This window comes from Pelodiscus sinensis, chromosome 24 (assembly GCF_052426305.1).
Source record: "Pelodiscus sinensis isolate ZL-2025 chromosome 24, ASM5242630v1, whole genome shotgun sequence".
In the NCBI taxonomy this organism is placed as follows: Eukaryota; Metazoa; Chordata; order Testudines; family Trionychidae; genus Pelodiscus; species Pelodiscus sinensis.
The window spans coordinates 22,998,144-23,019,060 of NC_143075.1; the positions used below are offsets into that span (position 1 = coordinate 22,998,144).

Consider the following 20,917-nt stretch of genomic DNA (forward strand, 5'->3'; position numbering starts at 1 on the left):
AAGGTCTAGAGAACATGACCTATGAATCTAGGCTTCATGAACTGGGCTTGTTTAGTTTGGAAAAAAGAAGATTAAGGGGGGACATGATAGCGGTTTTCAAATATCTAAAAGGGTGTCACAAGGAGGAAGGCGAAAATTTGTTCCTCTTGGTTTCTGAGGACAGGACAAGGAGTAATGGGCTTAAAGTGCAGCAGGGGAGGTTTAGATTGGACATTAGGAAAAAATTCCTAACTGTCAGGGTCGTCAAATATTGGAATAAATTGCCAAGGGAGGTGGTGGAATCTCCCTCTCTGGAGATATTTAAGAACAGGTTAGATAGACATCTGTCAGGGATAGTGTAGACGGAGCTTGATCCTGCCTTGAGGGCGGGGGGCTGGACTCGATGACCTCTCGAGGTCCCTTCCAGTCCTATTATTCTATGATTCTATGATTCTAAAGGTAGGAGCCCAAGCAGAGACAAGTGCATCCTGGAGGTGAATGCCTGGCTGTAAAGATGGTGTCACCAGGAGGGCTTTGGCTTTCTTGACCATGTGTTGCTGTTCTAAGAAGCAGGGATGGGGTTCACCTTTCAAGGAAAGGGAAGGAAGTATTTGGACTCAGACTGACTAAACTAGGTTTGAAAGGGGAAGGTGACCAAAACCCACATTGTAAAGCTGTGTCTACACTGGCCACTTATTCCAGAAAATCAGCCGCTTTTCCGGAATAACTTGCCAGCTGTCTACACTGGCCCCTTGAATTTCTGGAAAAGCACTGACGATCTACTGTAAAATCATCAGTGCTTTTCCGGAAAAACTATGCTGCTCCCGTTCAGACAAAAGTCCTTTTCCAGAAAACTGTTCCGGAAAAGGGCCAGTGTAGACAGCACAGATTTCTTTTCTGCAAAAAAGCCCCGATCGCGAAAATTGGCACGGACACTTTTCCAGAAAAAGTGCTTTTCCAGAAAAGCATCCTGCCAATGTAGACGCACTTTTTCCGGAAATACTTATAACGGAAAACTGTTCCGTTTTAAGCATTTCCGGAAAATCATGCCAGTGTAGACGTAGCCTAAGAGAAAAACAGGGAGACCTAGGAGATGGGTCAGAAATGGGAGGGAGCTTGAGTTATAATAGCAGAGATAAAGGAGGGACAAGGCAAAAGTGGGGGACAAAAATTAGAGTCCTCTGCTGACCCCAGGCTCCATGTTGCGCTGCCAATTTGAAACGCCATGCGGAGCCCGGGGTCAACTGGGGACTCCCTAGCTCACCCCAGGCTCCATGTGGCATGACCCCAACTGACCGTGGGTTCCGTGTGGCATTTCCCCAAGAACCTGGGGTCAGCTGGGGACTCCCCAAACAATCCCAGGTTCTGCGGAAATACTGCATGGAGCCGAGGCGGTATTTCAAAGGGGCAGCACCGCACAGCTGAGCCAGGAACCAGCTGTGCGACACTGCCCCTTTGAACGCTGCCTTGACGTTTCAAAGTGGCAGCGCCGCACAGCTGATCAATGGCTCAGCTGTGCAGCGCTGCCACTTTGAAGTACCCATCCCTATTTCCTCCCCTCCCCCTTTGCTGCCGGATATGGGCTCTGTGCAGTGCTGCCACTTTGAAGTACCCTCTCTTTCTCCCCCTCCCCTTTGATGCCTCAATCTGATAGAGGCAGCAAGGAGGGAGGAATCGACTAGTCGACTGACTATCCAATAAGCATTTGCTTATCGAATAGTCGACTAGTCCTTAACATCCTTACCCTTGCCCCATCTGCTCCCTTGGTGCCTGCTGCCCCCCACTCTTCACCCTCCTCTGCTATCCTGACTCCTGCCTTTCCCACTCCCTTCAGCCCTCCTGGGACCTGCCCCCCCCTCCCCGCACCAGCCCTTCTCTTCCCCACATCCACTCCTCCTCTAGCCCCACTCTGATTGTCTGTAAATGTCCTTCCCCATCCCCTCTCCTAACACCTCCCTCTACCCACCTGCCCTGCATCGCTCCTCTGCCCTCTGGTGCCCGTCCCTCCCCTCCAGTGTCTGCCCTTCTGCTTCACCCCCACAATCCTCTGGCACCTGCACCCTTCCTTACCCCTGCACCTTCCTGGTGCCTCCCCCTTCCCCTCTTTCTCCCCCTCACCACCTTCTGCCCTAGTTCCCCATACCCCTCTGCTCCTTCACACATGACTTGCTCCATCCCCTGCCCTCCTCATGCTCACCCCTCCTTTCAACCCCTCTTCTCCTGGCACCCGCTCCTCCCCCCTCCTCTTCCTTCCTCTTGCCCCCATTGCCCCTCTCCTCTCTCAGCATCACTCTGTCCCTTCCCCTCTTCCACCCCCACTGACCCCTTCCCTCCCCCCTCCTGTCCTTTCCACTCCTTATCTCCTCTTGGCCCCGGGTATTTGTCTCCGCCTTGCCCCTTGGTGCCTTCCCCTTTCTTCTCCTGCTCTCCCCTCCACACAAGCCCATTCCTCTTCTCACCTCCCTTCCCCTTCCCTCACCTTCTGCCTTCCAGTTTGCTATTGCTGGAGCTTGTGGTCTGGTCCCAGAAGCTCCCGCAGCCCTGGCTCCAGCTGGTCCTGGGGCAAGACTGCTGGCCAGGACTGGAGCCAGGGCCACCCATGGTGCTATTTTTAGTGCCACAGTCCAGTCCAGCATCAAGCACAAGGCGCATTGTGGCGAGGCTGCCCCGGCTGGAACACACCTCGCTGCTTGACTCAGCCCAGGCCGCCGGCGGGGACCCAGACCGTGGTACTAAAAGTAGCGCCACAGGCGGTCCCGGCACCTGCCAAGCCTGAGTGCAGCCCCCCGCTGGGCTCAGCACAGCTCCTGCCAGGCCGCCCGGAGAAGGAAGCAGCCCCGCCGGCCCAGGACCCCACACGGCAGAGATGGGGGCGGGAGAGAGGAAGGGGCCGCGTGCCACCAGCGCTGTCTCCTCCCCCCCCGCACGAGTCACCTCTGAGGAGACGGGCAGGGCGCGAACCCCGCGCTTCGTCCCCCGGCCGAGCCTGCCGCAGCTCTGAGGTAACCGAGCCTGAGGTAACCTACGCCCCGCCCCCCTCCCCGTGGAATTCCCGCCCCTTCCGCGCGCTCCCACTTGTGTTTTGTTTGCTGGGGCAGCCGGGACCGCGCTGGGCGCGGATTGGCTGGAGCCCGCCTCGTTGTGCGCCTGCGCCCCGCGCGTTTGCGCTGATTGGCCGCGAGCGCGGCGCTCGCCGGACTGAGCGGCCGGGCTGGCGTTTGAAAGATGCGTGGCGGCTGCGATTGGGCGCCGCGCCGCTGCGCCCGCCCCCTGCTCCTGGCTCCCCCGGTTCCTGCGCCGCCGCCATTAGAGGGGCCGCTTTGTGTCGCTCAGCCCGCCGGTGAGTAGCCCCCGGCCCGGTGGGGGAGGGGCGGCCGAGGCCGCCGGTGGGGGAGGGGCCGGGCGACCCGCGGGGGGCGGGGCAGGCGTCGGCTCCGCGTGTCCCGGTCGCGGGCCGGGCGAGGGCGCCGCGCTGTGTCCCGGGCGGCCGCGGAGGGCCCGGGGCTGGCAGCGCCGCTCTGCGTCACCGGGACAACCGGGGCGTGGGGGGAGCGAGCGGGGCGGGGCTTGGCCGCCCCCCCCCCCCCCCCCCGCATCCCGGCAGCGCGCGGGCTCCGAGGGGCCCGGCCCGGGAGAGCCCCGCTCGCCCCTCGGGTGCAGTCCCGGGCCCGGCAGCGCGGGGTGAGGGCTGGGGGGGAAGTGCCTGGGCCCGCCACCCGCGCTGCGGTTCGTACCCCCGCGCTTGCAAGCGGTGGCGTTTCACCTGTCGGGAGGGAGAGCAGGCTCCGAGGGGCAGTAACCACATGGCGGACTGCGGGGCTGTGGAGTCCAGGCACGACCCCTTTCTGGACACAACGTGCCTGTGTAAACAAGGCCTCATGATTACGGAGTCGGGAATGGTGTTGGGTTAACGGTTCTCTACAATGAACTGTAAGTTACCAACCCTCCTTTGTCCTGGGATTGCGGAGGTGTTAACCCACTTCCCCTTGGGCAGCCTGTCGAAGTTAATGTATGTTGAGGACTTTGCTAGTCCTTAAGCAAAGAACTAGGGGCCACTAAATGAAATTAATAGGTAGCAGGTTTAAAACAAACAAAAGGAAGCTTTTCTTCACAGAGCAAGCAGTCAGCCTGTGGAACTCCTTGCCACAGGGTGTTGTGAAGATTAGGACTTTAACAGGGTTTCAAAGAAGGGCTAGATAGACTAATGGAGGTTAGGTCCATCAGTATTTATTTGCCAGAATGTGTAGGAGTGGTGTCCCTAGCATCTGTTTGTTAGGGGCTGAAAATGGATGACAAGAGAGCGATCCCTTGATGATTCCTAGTTCTGTTTACTTCTTTTGGGTGTCTGATATTGGCCACTATGGGAAGACAGGATAGTGGCCTAGATGAGCCTTTGGTCTGACCCAGTATGGCCATTCTTATGTTCTATTCCATCTTCTATTTAGCTGACACTAGTTCTTTTCCTAGACATGAAGAAAAGCTCTGTGTAAGCTTGAAAACTTGTCTTTCACCAGTAGAGGTTGGTGCAGGGATCATGATAGCCAGTGGTGTTGACAGATCTAACAAAATCAATATGGACTCTGTGAAAGTATTGAATAGTCCTGTAGCGCCTGAGAGACTAACAAAAAATGTAGATGGTATTACATTTTGTATTGAATAGTCCTGTAGCGCCTGAGAGACTAACAAAAAATGTAGCTTTTGTGCGTGGCTTGTATCCCCAAAAGCTAATGATACCATCTACATTTTTTGTTAGTCTCTAAGGTGCTGCAGGATTATGGATTATTTTTTATTTTTTTCTATTACACGCTAACATGCTACCCCTCTGAAACTCTGTGAAAGTATAATTGCATGTGTATCACAACCACCAAAAATATCAATAACCTTTCTGTCATAAGTACTCAGCAGTTTTATTTAGAATGTAGGAAGTTCAACACCAGCTGCTCTAACAGTATTTTTGCCACAATCTTTTTCAAGGAGTTTTTAAATTTGATGGTGGCTGTCTTCATTGTCATTGTTGAGGCAGTTTCTTGAATAGTGGCCCAAATCTGCACTGGGAGTAGTGGGCATCTAATTCATTGTGTTTCCAAAAGAAATGCCTTCATTCCTGTTGGAAGTGTGTTCAGGGATTGTTGGAAGAGATGGTTAAAAACCTAGAATCCTCTGTGTATTTTCCGTCACATTGAAATATGCTTCTGGTGAAGTTTCAAAATCTAAGCTTTTATCCTCTCCTGCATGAAATGTAGTGGAACTTATAAATTCTATAACCAGAAAAAATTGACTGTTCCAAACAGGAATCATTCTGAATTTATTAGCCTGGCTGCCCCTCTGGAATGTGTCTTAGCTGAAAACTTCTGCAAAGAGAAGAGAGAACAGAATAGTGGATGCATTCTGAGCTGGTACAAATTAGCATAACTGTATTTAAGTCAACAGAACAAATGCCAGTTTACATCAGCTAAGAATCTATTGACTTTTCTTGGCCTTCTCCACAGCTGCAGATTGGAACACAACCTCTGTCACAGTTGGGCAGGCAAGATGCAGCCCACCAAACCACTGGATGCAGGCCACTCTGCTCAGACCAACAGGCACACAGCAGCTTCAGAGCAGAGATTTTTAAGTCTCAGCTTGAAAAAGTCCTGGCTGGGTTGATTTAGTTGGGATTGGTGCTGCCTAGGGTAGGGGGCTGGACTTGATGACCTTCAGAGCTCTCTTCCAGCTCTATGGTTCTATGACTATGGATCTATGAACCTCATGCCACTTTAAGTGGCTGGCTGTTCCCTGTGTTTCTGTGCTCTGGGCACCAGGGGATGGGTGTGGTGGGGAAGGCTTGGCACGCTGCCCTGGCCCCCAACAAACTCTCTCCACTCCCATTGCCCAGTTTCCGCTCAATATGGAGAGATTTTGCTCTGGGGTGGGAGCAGCATGTGAAGTCCTTCACCCCACCCCCTGCACAGAGAGCCACAGGGAGCAGCCAATCTTTTTAAGCAGCCTGGGACTTCAGAGCTTCTGGTCAGTAGCCACCTAAGTAAGCGCTTCCTGGCGACAGCCTGCCTTTAGCAACTCAGCCCCTCCATCCTGCCAACTTCCTGCTTACCTCCCCAACCCTTGCACTGCCTCTCCCCCAAGTCACAACTCCTGCCCAGAACATTCACCGTCCCATCCCCTCCAGACCAGATTCTTTCCTGCAGCCATTCTCCCTCCTGCACCCTGCACTCCAGCCGCCTGTCCCAGATCGCAATGTCCTCCTTCAACAAACTCCCTCTCAGATTCTACACCCTTTCCTGCATCCCAGTCCCCTACACCAAGCTTCCTTCTGCACCCTACCTCTGTCCCAGACACACATTCCCTTCATGGAAAATGTAGTCTTTGACCACATATCAGAATCTTGGAATGCCCCCTTCCCCCACATCAAAAATTGTCCATCTCTGCAGATGATTCTATTCAGAGCAAGTTTTCTGTGTGATACCTCTCACCACTAAAGCAGCTATCTATAAATCAGGGAAACCTGCCTGTTGTATCTCAGAAGGGTAGCTGTGTTAGTGTGCAACTTTAAAAATGATGAGTATGCCTTTGGCACTTTAGAGACTAACCAACATATATAGAATCATGAGCTTTCATGGGTAAAACCCACTTCGTCAGATGAACTGGAGTGTAAATAACAGAAACCAAGATTATATATAAACAGCAGAAGTACCTGTCAATTGGAGGACCTGAGTTAATGAGGCTAATTAAGTGGGCTGGATGTGTGCCATACTTAGTTTTTTATGTGGAAATTCAGATATTAATGGCAGGAGAAATTGGCTACTTTTAAATCCATGATTGAGTGACCAGGCTGGCTAAAATGTTCCCATACAGGTTTGTGTGATTTGTGTTCATGTATTCTTTGTTGCAGGTACTATCCAGGTTTGCCCGTTGACATGGCAGAAGGGCATTGCTGGCACTTGATTGCATATATCATATTAGAGAATATGCAGTTATATGAGCCCATGATGTGGTAGCTTATGTGGTTAAGTCCTGTGATGTTGCTTGTATAGATGTGTGGACAGAGTTGGCAATAAAGTTTGTTACAGGGGTAGGTTCCTCGTAGAGTATATCTGAGGTATGATGGGTAGCTGCTGGAAAAGATTTGCTTTGTGAGGGAGATGTTTAGAATTTGATGCTTGTGGGTTGGTGTTACCTTTGCACTTTGACTCTCAGCTCACTTTTATCAGCAATTCACATGCAAGTTGGTGTATTTAGACATCTGACTTGGATACTAAAATTCATTCCAAGTTAACAAGCATGTACGTTGGAAAAACATAAACAACAAATAGACTTGCAGCAACTTAGAGACTAACAGAAAATGTAGAAGGTATCATGAGCTTTCATGGGCACAACCCATTTCTTCAGTTGAATGGAGTTTTCATGTAACTTGTCACTCATAGAAGACTTCTTAAAAATACCCAATTTGTGACTCTCTAGGCATATAGTGTTTATATTTACTAAAATATGCAGTGTTTTCTTCATTGTTTTCCCTTGCTTCTAACAAAAAAAAATCCTGTGGTAAGCAGATATTTTTATTTTATGGAAAAAGATGCTTAAATATTGATGTTTCATAAACAGCTGGACAACGCCATAGTGATACCGTTACTCACTGGCATCTAGGGCTTAAGTCTCTTGCTGCCCAGCTTGTCATGAATGCTCTGTGTACAGGGAACTGTGACTCTGAGTTGGGGATGGGTATTGCAATTAGCCCTTATTCTGATCTGTTTCATAGAATCATAGGACTGGAAGGGACCTCGAGAGGTCATCGAGTCCAGCCCCCGCCCTCAAGGCAGGACCAAGCTCCGTCTACACCATCCCTGACAGATGTCTGTCTAACCTGTTCTTAAATATCTCCAGAGGGAGATTCCACCACCTCCCTTGGCAATTTATTCCAATATTTGACCACCCTGACAGTTAGGAATTTTTTCCTAATGTCCAATCTAAACCTCCCCTGCTGCACTTTAAGCCCATTACTCCTTGTCCTGTCCTCAGAAACCAAGAGGAACAAATTTTCTCCTTCCTCCTTGTGACACCCTTTTAGATATTTGAAAACCGCTATCATGTCCCCCCTTAATCTTCTTTTTTCCAAACTAAACAAGCCCAGTTCATGAAGCCTGGCTTCATAGGTCATGTTCTCTAGACCTTTAATCATTCTTGTCGCACTTCTCTGTACCCTTTCCAATTTCTCCACATCTTTCTTGAAATGTGGCCCCCAGAACTGGATACAGTACTCCAGCTGAGGCCTAACTAGTGCAGAGTAGAGCGGCAGAATGACTTCACGAGTTTTGCTTACAGCACACCTGTTGATACAACCTAGAATCATATTTGCTTTTTTTTTTGCAGCAGCGTCACACTGTTGACTCATATTCAACTTGTGGTCCACTATGACCCCTAGATCCCTTTCCGCCATGCTCCTTCCTAGACAGTCGCTTCCCATCTTGTATGTATGGAACTGATTGTTCCTTCCTAAGTGGAGCACTTTGCATTTCTCTTTATTAAACTTCATCCTGTTTGCCTCAGACCATTTCTCTAACTTGCTAAGGTCATTTTGAATTATGTCCCTATCCTCCAAAGAAGTTGCAACCCCACCCAGTTTGGTATCATCTGCAAACTTAATAAGCGTACTCTCTATCCCAATATCTACATCATTGATGAAGATATTGAACAGTATGGGTCCCAAAACAGACCCTTGCGGAACTCCACTTGTTATCCCTTTCCAGCAGTATTTAGCACAGTTAACAACAACTCTGACTACGGTTATCCAGCCAATTATGCACCCACTTTATCATGGCCCTATCGAAGTTATATTTGCCTAGTTTATCAATAAGAATATCATGCGAGACCGTATCAAATGCCTTACTAAAGTCTAGGTATATGACATCCACCGCTTCTCCCTTATCCACAAGGCTCGTTATCCTATCCACAAGGCTCGTTATCCTATCAAAGAGAGCTATCAGATTAGTTTGGCATGACTTGTTCTTCACAAACCCATGCTGGCTATTCCCTATCACTTTATTACCTTCCAAGTGTTTGCATATGATTTCCTTAATTACCTGCTCCATTATCTTCCCTGGGACAGACGTTAAACTGACCGGTCTGTAGTTTCCTGGGTTGTTCTTATTCCCCTTTTTATAGATAGGCACAATACTTGCCCTTTTCCAGTCTTCTGGTATCTCCCCTGTCTTCCATGATTTTTCAAAGATCATAGCTAAAGGCTCAGATACCTCCTCTGTCAGCTCCTTGAGTATCCTGGGATGCATTTCATCAGGACCTGGTGACTTGCTGACATCTAACTTTCCTAAGTGATTTTTAACTTTGTTCTTTGTGTATCCTATCTTCTAAACTTACCCTCTCTCTGCTTGTATTCACTACGTTAGGCACACCTCCAGACTTCTCAGTGAAGACCAAAACAAAGAAGTCATTGAGCATCTCCTCCATTTCCAAGTTTCCTGTTACTGCTTCTCCTTCCTCACTGAGCAGTGGGCCTACCCTGTCCTTGGTCTTCCTCTTGCTTCTAATGTATTTATAAAAGGTCTTCTTGTTTCCCTTTATGCCTGTAGCTAGTTTGATCTCATTTTGTGCCTTTGCCTTTCTAATCTTGCCCCTGCATTCCCGTGTTGCTTGCCTATATTCATCCTTTATTTGTCCTAGTTTCCATTTTTTATAGGACTCCTTTTTTATTTTGAGATCATGCAAGATCTCCTCGTTAAGCCAAGCTGGTCTTTTGCCATATTTTCTATCTTTCCTACACAGCGGAATTGTTTGCTTTTGGGCCCTAAACAACGTCCCTCTGAAATACTTCCAACTCTCCTCAGTTGTTTTTCCCTTCAGTCTTGCTTCCCATGGGACCTTACCTGAGCTTATCAAAAATCTGCCTTCCTGAAATCCATTACCTCAATTGTGCTGGTCTCCCTTCTACCTTTCCTTAAGATCATGAACTCTATTATTTCATGATCACTGTCCCCCATACTGTCTTCCACTTTCAAGTTCTCAACTAGTTCCTCCCTATTTGTTAAAATCAAATCCAGAACAGCTTCTCCTCTGGTAGCTTTTTCAACCTTCTGAAACAGAAAGTTGTCTCCAATGCAGACCAGAAACTTATTGGATAGCCTGTGCCCCGCTGTGTTAGTTTCCCAACTTATGTCTGGATAGTTGAAGTCCCCCATCACCACCAAATCTTGGGCTTTGGATAGTTCTGTTAATTGTTTAAAAAAGGCCTCATCCACCTCTTCCACCTGGCTAGGTGGCCTGTAGTAAACTCCTAGCATGACATCACCCTCATTTTTTACCCCTTTTAGCTTAACCCAGAGACTCTCTACACAGCTATCTCCTACGTTCATCTCCACTTCAGTCCAAGTGTGTACATTTTTAATATACAAGGCAACCCCTCCTCCCTTTTTTCCCTGTCTGTCCTTCCTGAGCAAGCCGTACCCTTCCATACCAACATTCCAATCATGCGTCCCATCCCACCAGGTTTCTGTAATACCAATGATGTCATAGTTGTATTTATTGGTTATCAATTCCAGTTCTTCCTGCTTATTACCCATACTTCTCACATTTGTATATAGGCATCTAAGGTACTGATTTGATCTTGCCTCCCTGTTTTGCCCTAACTCTCCTTTCTCCTTGCCATTATAGGCCGTAGTCCCCCCCATTTCCAACCCATCTCCCAGTCCTGCACATTCAGCACTTACCTGTGGGCTTTGCTCACATGTCCCCGTCGAACCTAGTTTAAAGCCCTCCTCACAAGGTTAGCCAGTCTGTGTCCAAAGAAGGCCTTCCCGCTCCTGGAAAGGTGAACTCCATCTCTGCCAAGCAGTCCTTCCTGGAAGAGCACCCTGTGGTCAAGGAAGCCGAAGCCCTCCTGGCGACACCATCCTCGCAGCCAGGCATTCACCTCCAGGATGCACCTCTCTCTGCCCGGGCCCCTACCTTTGACAGGAAGGATCGAAGAGAATACCACCTGTACTCCCAAAGCCCTGTAGTCACGCTTGATCCACTCAGTGTCACACCTGGCAGTATCATTTGTGCCCACATGGATGAGTAGCATGGGGTAGTAGTCAGAGGGCCGGATAATCCTCGACAATGCTTCTGTAACATCTCGGATACGGGCCCCTGGCAGACAGCATACCTCTCGAGATGAACTGTCAGGGTGACAGATGGGCGCCTCCGTTCCCCTCAGAAGAGAGTCTCCAACCACCACTACCCTATATTTCTTCCTCACAGTGGTGGCAGGAGACTGCTCAACCTTGGTGGTTTAATTTATCTAAACTCACTAATGAACTGTAAAGGGAGATCCATGCAGTTCCCTTCATCCAGAAGGATGACTTGAAGATATAGTCCAAGGGTCTTAATGAATAAAGTGGCAGGCCTTAGTAAATCAAGGATGTGTAGAACATGAAACGTTTTTCCCACCACATTTTCCGTCTTTCCACAGAAAGAACCCAGTGAGGGTATACTGTAAATGCATGCTCTGGCTTTTATAGTTTTTTGTAACTTATTCTTAGAATCTGAGAGCAACTCAGGAAAATGCACAGTTAGGATGTATTTAAGAACTAGCAGAAATACCTGGTGTCGCCTGGGGAAAATATAGTAAAAGGTGTGATGAATGAACTACGTCAGTGACATTAACATAGCATATTTTATTGGAAATACTTTTCCCTTATATATTACTGTAAGAAATTAACATAGCTAGTACTTTTTCTGTTATCATAGGGAAAGGATCTCATAGTTGCAGTTTGTGACACGCTTAAAAGAAGAGTCCAGCAAATGCCTATGATCAGGCGCTACTAAAAGCTAATTATCAGTGGGCCCAATTGGGGCTCTTGGGGAACTTGATTTTGAGAACTAACCAATCCAGTTATTTAAGTTAGGAAATCAGTACTATCTGTTCAAAATTTGGTGTTTCTAGCTCTTACTGTTTCAGAGATCTTTCGGGACAAACAAACTTTCAGAAATATTTATAAGATTTATACAAAAGTGGGAGCTATTCCAGTCTCTTTGAGTATCTTTTTCATATTTTCCTGTTTAATTAAAACTATTATGCTTGGGATTCTTGCTGTTGTCTTTTATTGTGTATTTACTGGTGACCTCAGAGATCCTCTTGTAACTTTTTTTGAAAGAGAATAGAAGAAAGAGTTTCTCTAGACATTAAAAAAATCAAATGTGAGCTGCTTGTATTTGTTCTAGACATAAGCCACTATTTTTTCTAATACTAGAAGACTTACCTGGAATTGCCTGGGTTCTTCAGGGCAGGGGCTGGTGGTGGGGTAGTGCAGAGGTCCAGACAGGGCTGTGGGGATGTAGTGGGGGCAGGGCAGGACAATAGGAGTATGGGGGGACGCAAGAGTGAGGGTTGGAAGGTGAGGAGGAGCTCGGGGGGGGGGGGGGCCCTCTGGCAGGGTTTTCTCCTACCTCTACCCAACCATTGGGGCCTTCTATATCCTTCTCCCACCCCCTGCAGTCACCCCAGTCTGGAGCCCCAGCCTTGCTGGCCACTCTGTGATGTAGCTGCCCTCAGTGGCCACTCTCAGTATTGCACCCCTCTCTTTCACGTCCGTCTTCTTTCTGCCCCCTCCTTTTCATAGAACACTAGAACTGGAAGGGACCTTGAGAGGTCATCGAGTCCAGTCCCGTCATGGAAGGATCCAGTACCATCTACACCATCCCTGAGAGAGGTCTAATCTGCCCTCCTCACTTCGTATCATCCGCAAACTTAATAAGCGTACTCTCTATGCCAATATCTAAATAGTTGAAGAAGATATTGAACAGAACCGGTCCCAAAACAGACCCCTGCAGAATCCCACTTGTTATGCCCTTCCAGCATGATTGTGAACCGTTAACCATTCTCAGAGAGTAGTTATTATCCAGCCAGTTATGTACTCCCATCTAAGTTGTATTTGCCTAGTTTATTGATAAGAATATCATGTGAGACTTTATCAGATGCCTTACTAAAGTCTAGGTAAACCATGTCCACCGCTTCTCCCTTGTCCACAAGACTCGTTATCCTATCAAAGAAAGCTATCAGATTGGTTTGACATGATTTGTTCTTTACAAATTCATGCTGGCTGATACCTATCACCTTCTTATCTTCCAGGCATTTGCAGATGAATACCTTAATTACTTGTTCCATTATCTTTCCTGGCACAGAGGTTAAACTGACTGGTCTATAGTTTCTTGGGTTATTCTTATTTCCCTTTTTATAGATGGGTACTAGATTTGCCCTTTTCTAGTCTTCTGGAATCTCTTCCCAACTTCCATGATTATTCAAAGATGATGACTAAAGGCTCAGATACCTCCTCTATCAGCTCTTGAGTATTCTAGGATGCATTTCATCAGGCCCTGGTGGTTAAACATCTAACTCTGATGAAGGAGAAGGGGGGAGCTGGTGCATGTGGGGAGCCAGCTTTTAAGTCAGCTCACCTTGTGTACCAGCTCCTGTGGAGCCACCTGCCCCTCTCCCCACACTGCCTCTGATACAGCGGCAGCGGGAGGGGTGGGTCAAGCATGAGCTGGCTCCCACAGTGCCCCTCCCCTGCTGTATCCCACAGAGGTAGCAGCTTCTGGGGCAGAGGCAGTGGGGGAAAGGTGGCAGGAGCTGGTGGCTTGCAAGACCAGGCTGCACTCTCCCAGCCCCTCACCCTGAGTATAAACATGTACATTTAAGCAGTTACCTGTTTACAAAAATAAATACATTTTAACATCCCTACTGGACACCCCAGGATGTGGGGCCTCAGGGGAAGTGGCATGGAAGAAGCTAAGGTGCACCACTGTCACAGGCAGTTCTTGTGGAGAGATCCACCTAGCGGAGCCTAGTGGATGACCCTGGGCAGCTCCCCAGAGGTAAGTGCCATGCCCTGCTCCCTGTCAAAGCCCCTGGACAAGGGAAATGTCTTCTCAGATATGCCTCCAGTAATCCCTGGACATGTGAGCATCACCATTCATAGGCACCGCCCTGGTGATGTCCCTTTGTGGGGGAGGGGGAGCCCAGGCTGGCATTGCAACCCTAGCTGCTTTGAGTGCGCACCCAGACTCAGCTGCTTTGAATCCTGCCCTGATGAGCTTCCTCATCTTGGGGCCCTGATCTGGCAGCCAGCAGAGGTCAGTAACCCAGAGAGGTGCTCCGCTGCCCGTTTTCCAGTTGCTTTATACAGATGGGCAAAGGGGCTGTTATTTCCACTACTGTAATTTGTTTTGGGTGAGATGCCGCCTCCTGTGTTCCCCTCTCCCCCCCAGCGAAGGGAGGGAGGGAATGGAACAGTGTGTTACATCCCTCCTGCAAAACAACTGCGAGGGAGGAGGATGCATGCAGCAGTGGTTCTGTCTTGTGGCTGAATACAGTTCTGTAAGTGACTAGTTGACTACCCGATAAGCCTAGGCTTATTGGGTAGTTGAGTCACTACTCGACTAGTCATCCCCAACCCACCCCTTGTGCCTCTGTGTGAGAGGCAACAAGGGTGGGTGGGGGGAGCTGGTTTAAAAGCCAGTTCCTCCCAGAACTGTCTCTGCATGGGGAGGAGTGCAGAGGTGCAGCGGGGAAAATAGCATGAGCAGAGACGTAAGCAATCAACACTCTGCGCCTTTGCCTTTTAAATGTAGTAAGAGCCCCATGGGTTCCCCCCAGCCAGTTTTCCCCAGCACCATGTCTGTTGCTGCCTGGTCTCTCTTCCCCCTCCCCCTCGCCTCTTCTGATAGAGGGTGCTCTGGCAGCTGCCTTTGTCCCCGGGAGGCTGGACTACGTGTGTAAAAGGGCTGCTGCCACTAAGCAGTCCCCGTTCACAGTGGCTCAGGCTGACCGCAGGCAGTGGCTGCTGGACCCTGCACAAGCTGGGACTGAGCAGTGCCAGCTTCTGTTGGTCCGGGACTGCTGTGGCACTGCATTTTAAAAGTAGTAAGAGCCGCATAGAATTTCTAGTCTGACAGGTTGTGAGCTATTAGATCTTCATGTTGGACCATTATTCCTTTTTTAATTTTCAACGGAAGATGCTTATGCTGTGCGCAGCAGCATTGGGTTTAATTAGCCTATAAGATTTCAGGGGGGACTTCAGAGAAGTTACAGGTACAGTCTTTATATCTTAATCAGAAACTAGAATGACAGCTTAACCTCCCAAGAAACCTATGCAGCATAAGGATAGACAATGGTACTCTTAGAACAAAATTAGCACAAAAGTTGTTTTATGGAGATGACTATGGTGGAGGTGCATGTGATGAAGTGGTGCTTAATCATGTTTAATAAGCGTGCAATTCTGAGTTTTTAATATAGACACTACAAAATAAAGACTGAAGGTGAACATAAAGATAGAATACAGTAAATGAACTTGCATTCTTCCTTTTCAGTTAGTAAGGTATTTTAGTCTCATAATTTTTTTTAGGCTGACTTGAATGGCTTTATTCTACTGGACCAGCTTCCCTATCAGGACAACAGGCTGTTCAAGTTCTCCAGTTAAAGGTGAGCTGCAAAACAAAAATGAAAGAGGAGTGAAGATTAGAAATGAGTTTTTCTAACTAGCTTCTGAGGGGGCATTCAGCAAAGCAGTGATTTTAAATGTTCTGTTTATGAAACTATTTTTGGTTCTGAAGGTATCACAAGATGCAGCATTCTGTAATGTGGCAGATATCCTGGATTACAGTTTTTGAGAGTTGAATTTTGTGATGTCTTCAGTGAACCATGAACTATCTAAAGGATTTCAAAGTGGCAGTAGTCTGTAGAAGACCAATTAAAACTTATTTCTGTGCTGGTTTCAAACTAGTTAGTGTAGTGGTTCTCAAACTGTGGATCACAACCCCGTTTTAATGAGTCAGGTCATTTGCATGAGTCGGGATTGGCATTAGACTTGCTGAGACCCAGGGCTGAAGCCAAAACCTGGGGGCATCAGTCTTGAGTGGCAGAGCTCAGGTTACAGAGTGACAGAGCTTGGGCTTCATCTTTGGCCATCCCCTCCTGGGTCAGCTAGGCTTGGGCAGGCTCTAGCTTCGGTGCTCCCTCCTGGGGTCATGTAGTATATTTTGTGAGGAGAGGGTTATGGTGCAATGAAGTTTGAGAACCCCTGACTTAGTGGATAACATATAGAATGTTTCTGGGCTTAACTCAAAATTTTTGGAGGGGAGTGGAATCGAGCTCCAGAGGCTGATGCCCATCCCCAAGTTCACTGGAGATCCCACTTCACCTCCCTAACTTCAAGCCCTCCCCCTCCATCCACCCTGGGAGTGACTAGACACAGGATAAGGGACCCTCTGACGGTAGGGAGGTGGAATGGACTATGGGATAGGGCAGTTGCCTGGGGCACATATAGTGGTGGGTTCAAGTCCTACTCCTGCTCTGGCACCGCCCCGCCCCACCCCACTCCACCCCTGAAAGCAGCCAGCATGAACAGCAACGGTTCCATGTGCTGACACTGACTCCACAGTTCTCCATTATTGATCAATGGGAGCTGCAGGAGTGGTGTCTGCAGGCATGTCCATGCAGCCCCTGAAAAAGTCAGTGCAGGGGCTCTCCACAGACTCTTTCAGGGGCTGCATGGACATGCCAGCCACCTCCAGGAGCACAACCAACCATAGGGATAGTTACTCCAGGCATGACAGGTTAGGCATTTTAGAACTCAAAAGAATTAAATTTAAGCATGAGAGAAATGAAAGTTATGAAATGCATAGACCAGTCAAACACTAAAAAGAACCCACTTTGCAAGTAGTAGAAGTAGTAACAACTCCCCATATATGTATTGGGTCAGGAGATGAGGGAAGGACAGGGTGTTTTTGTGAGAGTGACAGACACACACACACACAGCATGTGAGACTGACAGATTTGTGTTGCCAAGCTCTCCCCATCCCCTTCTCTCTGTGTGGAGATGGGGTATAGAAGTGGGGGGTGACACCCTGACATCAGCATCCCCCGTCTTCTCCCTCCTACACCCTACATAGCAAGCAGGACGTTTCCAAGGGGCAGCTCCAAGGCAGAGGGCAGGCGTGGCATTACAGTGGGTGGAGAGGCAACTGAAGTGCCAGCACTTGATAGCTTCCTGGACAAACCAATCAGGATCATCTGTCAAGGCTCCAAGATCTACCGGTAGATCCCGATCTACTGGTTGGTGGCCACTGCTATAGATGATCCTGCCAACTCAACAGCCCCTCATTTCCTTCTTACCATCAGTGATGGCTGTTGGAATTTGTTCTCTTGCTTTGCAAGTGCCTCATCTTCCTAGCTCTTTCAGCTCTTTGTTATTGAAATAGTTAGATTAGTAGTAGTTAAAATCTGATGTTAGAGTTAGCAGTGAGAACCAGCTGTGTTCCCTTGGGGTCTGGGGCATGCCAAAGCCCCACGGCTTCAAACCCTGCAGATCTTGCCTTTAAATTTATGCCTTTGAGCGACCTCCACAACTTAGCCTTCCTCCAGGCATCATAGGCATATCATACTGACACGTGCAAGATCTGCAAGGCCTTTAAACCACATACAAGAAAGGAGTGGGACTTCTGCTTAATGCAGCTTCATGGAATCCTCAGTGACCTCAGATGCAAGATTTGACAGCGTGCTGCAGTGTGGAGTGCAACTCCCTCGCTTTCAGGGCTGGCACTAAAAAAGGGAACCTCTCGGCACCATTGCTCCCCTGTGGAGTCCACCCGGCGCGGCCTTCCAAGCAACCAAGTCCTTGGTGATGGCATATCCAGCACTACTGGCTCCTCCCACACCTCCATTGTCAACAACCCTGAGGAGTCCCAGACTCACAGCACTGATCTGCTGCAGGGTCCCAACCTATTTGACTCCTCAAAGGGTGAACCTCTGGTGATGACCCTGCCCTCCATGCCGGACAGCTTTGAGGCCATCCTAGGCCTCATCAAGATTCTCCCTTTCGAGGGACAAGGCCTCAACTTCCCCGTAGCTTTCACAGGGGAATCCAGCCATGATGGTCCCTTCAGTCTCAGTCCCAGTGTCTCCCTGCATGGAGTTCTGACATCACTTGGAGTCCTGGCGTGGTCACTGCTGGCCCTCCCTTTGAGCCTCTAGCAATTTGTTCATTACTCTACCTTTCGTGGAAGTTGACTTTTCTTGTTGCCATTTCCTCTGCCAGACGGGTGTCAGAACTCTGTGCCCTCATGTTAGACCCTCTGTACACTGTGTTCCTTAAGGACAAGGTTCAGCTTTGCTCTCAGCTGGCTTTTTTCCCCTGAAAGTGGTCTCTACGCTCCACACAGGACAGAAAACCAGAAGAAAAATGTCCTATCCCAAACCTCACCAAAGCTCGTGAGCAGTGGCTGCACTGCCTGGATTTCAGGCAAGCTCTTGCCTTCTAAGTTGACAGGACTAAGCCCTTTTAGAAATTCTCAGAGCTATTTGTGGCAGACTGGGTGAAGGATCTGCCAGTTGCATTGCAGCACATCTTCCTGGCACACAGCAGAGAGACCTTAGCGAGGGTGATCGAGGAAGAGATTTGCTACGATGAAACTGGCAGACCCTTCATCCTCTCCAAGAAATCTGCAGGGCTGTGACATGGTCCTAAGTCCATACCACTATGCTGTTGTACAGCAGTCCAGATGTGATGGGCTTTTGGGGCTGCATTACTTGTGCGCTACACATTGACTCTGAACCTTCCTGTTGGGTAATGCTTGTGTATCACCTCAATTGGAATACATATGAGCAAGCACTCGAAGAAGGAAAAATGGTTACTCACCTTTGTAACTTGTTCTTTGAGATGTGTTGCTCATATCTATTCCATACCCACCGTTCTTCTCCACTGTTGGAGTAGCTGGCAAGAAGGAACTGAGGGGCTGTTGGGATGGCAGGATTATATATAGGTTTGTCACACCGGCCCCATTCCAGGGGGCTCCACAGCCAACCCAATTGGTAGAAACTAGGGTGTAAATTTTCCAGCAGCTGTGCACGTGGTGCGAGCACACCTCAGTTGGAATAGATATGAGCAGTACATCTTGAATAACAGTTTTAAAAAATGAATAGCCTTTTGGCACTTTAGAGACTAACAAATATATAGGGTTAGGAGCTTCCATGGGTAGGAGTGGAAATAACAGACTCCAAGGGTATGTCTAGACTGCATCCCTCTGCCGACAGAGGGATGCAGATTAGGCAGGTCGACATTGCAAATGAAGAGGGGATTTAAATAGCCCATGCTTAATTTGCATAAAAATGGCTGCCATTTTTGCTGACTCAGGACTTTGTCGGCAGAAAGAGGCAGTCTAGAGGGGGGATCTGTCGAAAGAGAGAGCCTTTTTTGACAGATCCTTCTCGACAGATCTCCCCTCTAGACTGCCTCTTTTTGCTGACAAAGTGCTGAGTCTGCAAAAAGGTAGCCTTTTTATGCATATTAAGCATGGGATATTTAAATCCCCGCTTCGTTTGCAATGTCGACCTGCATAATCTGCATCCCTTTGCCGACAGAGGGACGCAGTCTAGACATACCCCAAGATATATAAGCAGCAAAAGCAGTTTCCAGTTCAGCACTCTCTCTCTAATTGGGTAGTAAAATTCCTTTGTAGAAGAAGGATTAAGTGTCCAGGTAGGTTAAAATGTTCCCCTTTGGGTTTGTGTGTTACCATTCCTGATGTCTGATTTTTATGTCCATTTATCATTTGTCATAGAAACGGTCTAAATCGGTTTATCAGCTGGCATCTGCTTAGTCCAGAAAGTGATGCTTTGGTTGGTCCTTTCTTCCTGCTGTAGAAATCACGCTTTACCCTGATTCTTTGGGCAGGCAGATATAGTTAAGCAAGAGTAGGTTGTTTCTCTATATTTAAGAGTGGAAGGGACCATCCCATCTAGACTGATCTCCAGTAGATCACTAATAAAGAAATGACACTTACCCTCATACCTTTACATTAAGTCCAAACATTTTATTTAGACTAAATCATTTCAGTCCTCAGGAGATGAAATTGTGTACTAATAGGATAGAGCTGAAGAGACTAAGGGCATGATTTAAGCAGGCAAACCTGGAAGCTTGACTTCAGTGGACCAGAAACATTTTGATCTTGTCTCCACCAACTATCAGGGCTTTAAATTCAACAGAGAATTGAAGGACCCCCTTCCCTTTCCACTCTCCTGCATTTTGCATTTTTGTACCTACGAACAGCTATATTGGGTGAGAACAAAGGTCCATCTAGCCCAGTATCCTGTCTGCTGACAGTGGCCAATGCCAGGTGCCCCAGATGGAGTGAATGGAACAGGGAATCATCAAGCGATCCATCCCCTATTGCCCATTCCCAGCCCTGACAAACTGAGGCTGGGGCACCATTCCTACCCATACTTGCTAGCAGCCTTTTGTGGATCTATCCTCCGTACATTTAGCTAGTTTTTTTTTTAAAACTCTGCTAAAGTCTTGGCCTTCACAACATCTTGTAAATGGAGTTTCACTGGTTGACGTGTGCTTTGTGAGAAGGAATACTTCCTTTTGTTTGTTTTTAAACCAGCTGTCTATTAATTTCATTTTGTGACACCTAGTTCTTTATGTTAAAGGAGTAAATAACACTACTATTTCCAGACCAGTCATGATTTTATAGACCTCAATCATATCCCGCCCCGCCCCGTCAGCTCTTTTCCAAGTTGAAAAATCAGTCATATTAATCTCGCCTCACATGGCAACTGTTCCGTGCCTCTAATAATTTTTGCTGCTCTTTTCTGAATCTTTTCCAATTCCACACTATCTCTTTTGAGATGAGATGATCACATCTGCACACAGTATTCAAAATGCAGGTGTATCATGGATTTATGGGATGGCAATATATTTCTTAATGATTCCCAACATTTTTTTTGACTGCTGCTGCACACGGAGTGGATGTTTTCAGAGAACTATCCACAGAGACTCCAAGATCTCTCGAGTGGTAACAGCTAATTTTATGCTCCATCATGTCATATGTATAGTTTTGGATTATGTTTTCCGATATGCATTACTTTGCATGTATCCTCATGTAACTTCAT

At 48.0% G+C, this 20,917-nt stretch overlaps 1 protein-coding gene across 14 annotated transcripts in view; it reads left to right on the plus strand.

Annotated features, from left to right (window-relative positions):
* Positions 1-3,167: 3,167 nt before the first annotated feature.
* The window catches only part of HP1BP3 (heterochromatin protein 1 binding protein 3), a 63,363-nt gene continuing 45,613 nt past the window's right edge, over positions 3,168-20,917 (plus strand). For 4 of the 14 annotated variants that reach the window (XM_075906523.2, XM_075906526.2, XM_075906524.2 and 1 more), the window contains exons 1-2: positions 3,181-3,319; positions 15,372-15,448. The gene's annotated coding sequence lies outside the window, so the exon portion shown is untranslated. Of the gene's footprint in view, positions 3,320-3,734; positions 3,910-15,371; positions 15,449-20,917 lie in introns of those variants that run through there. The other 10 variants (XM_075906515.2, XM_075906519.2, XM_075906518.2 and 7 more) reach the window with 8 other exon arrangements.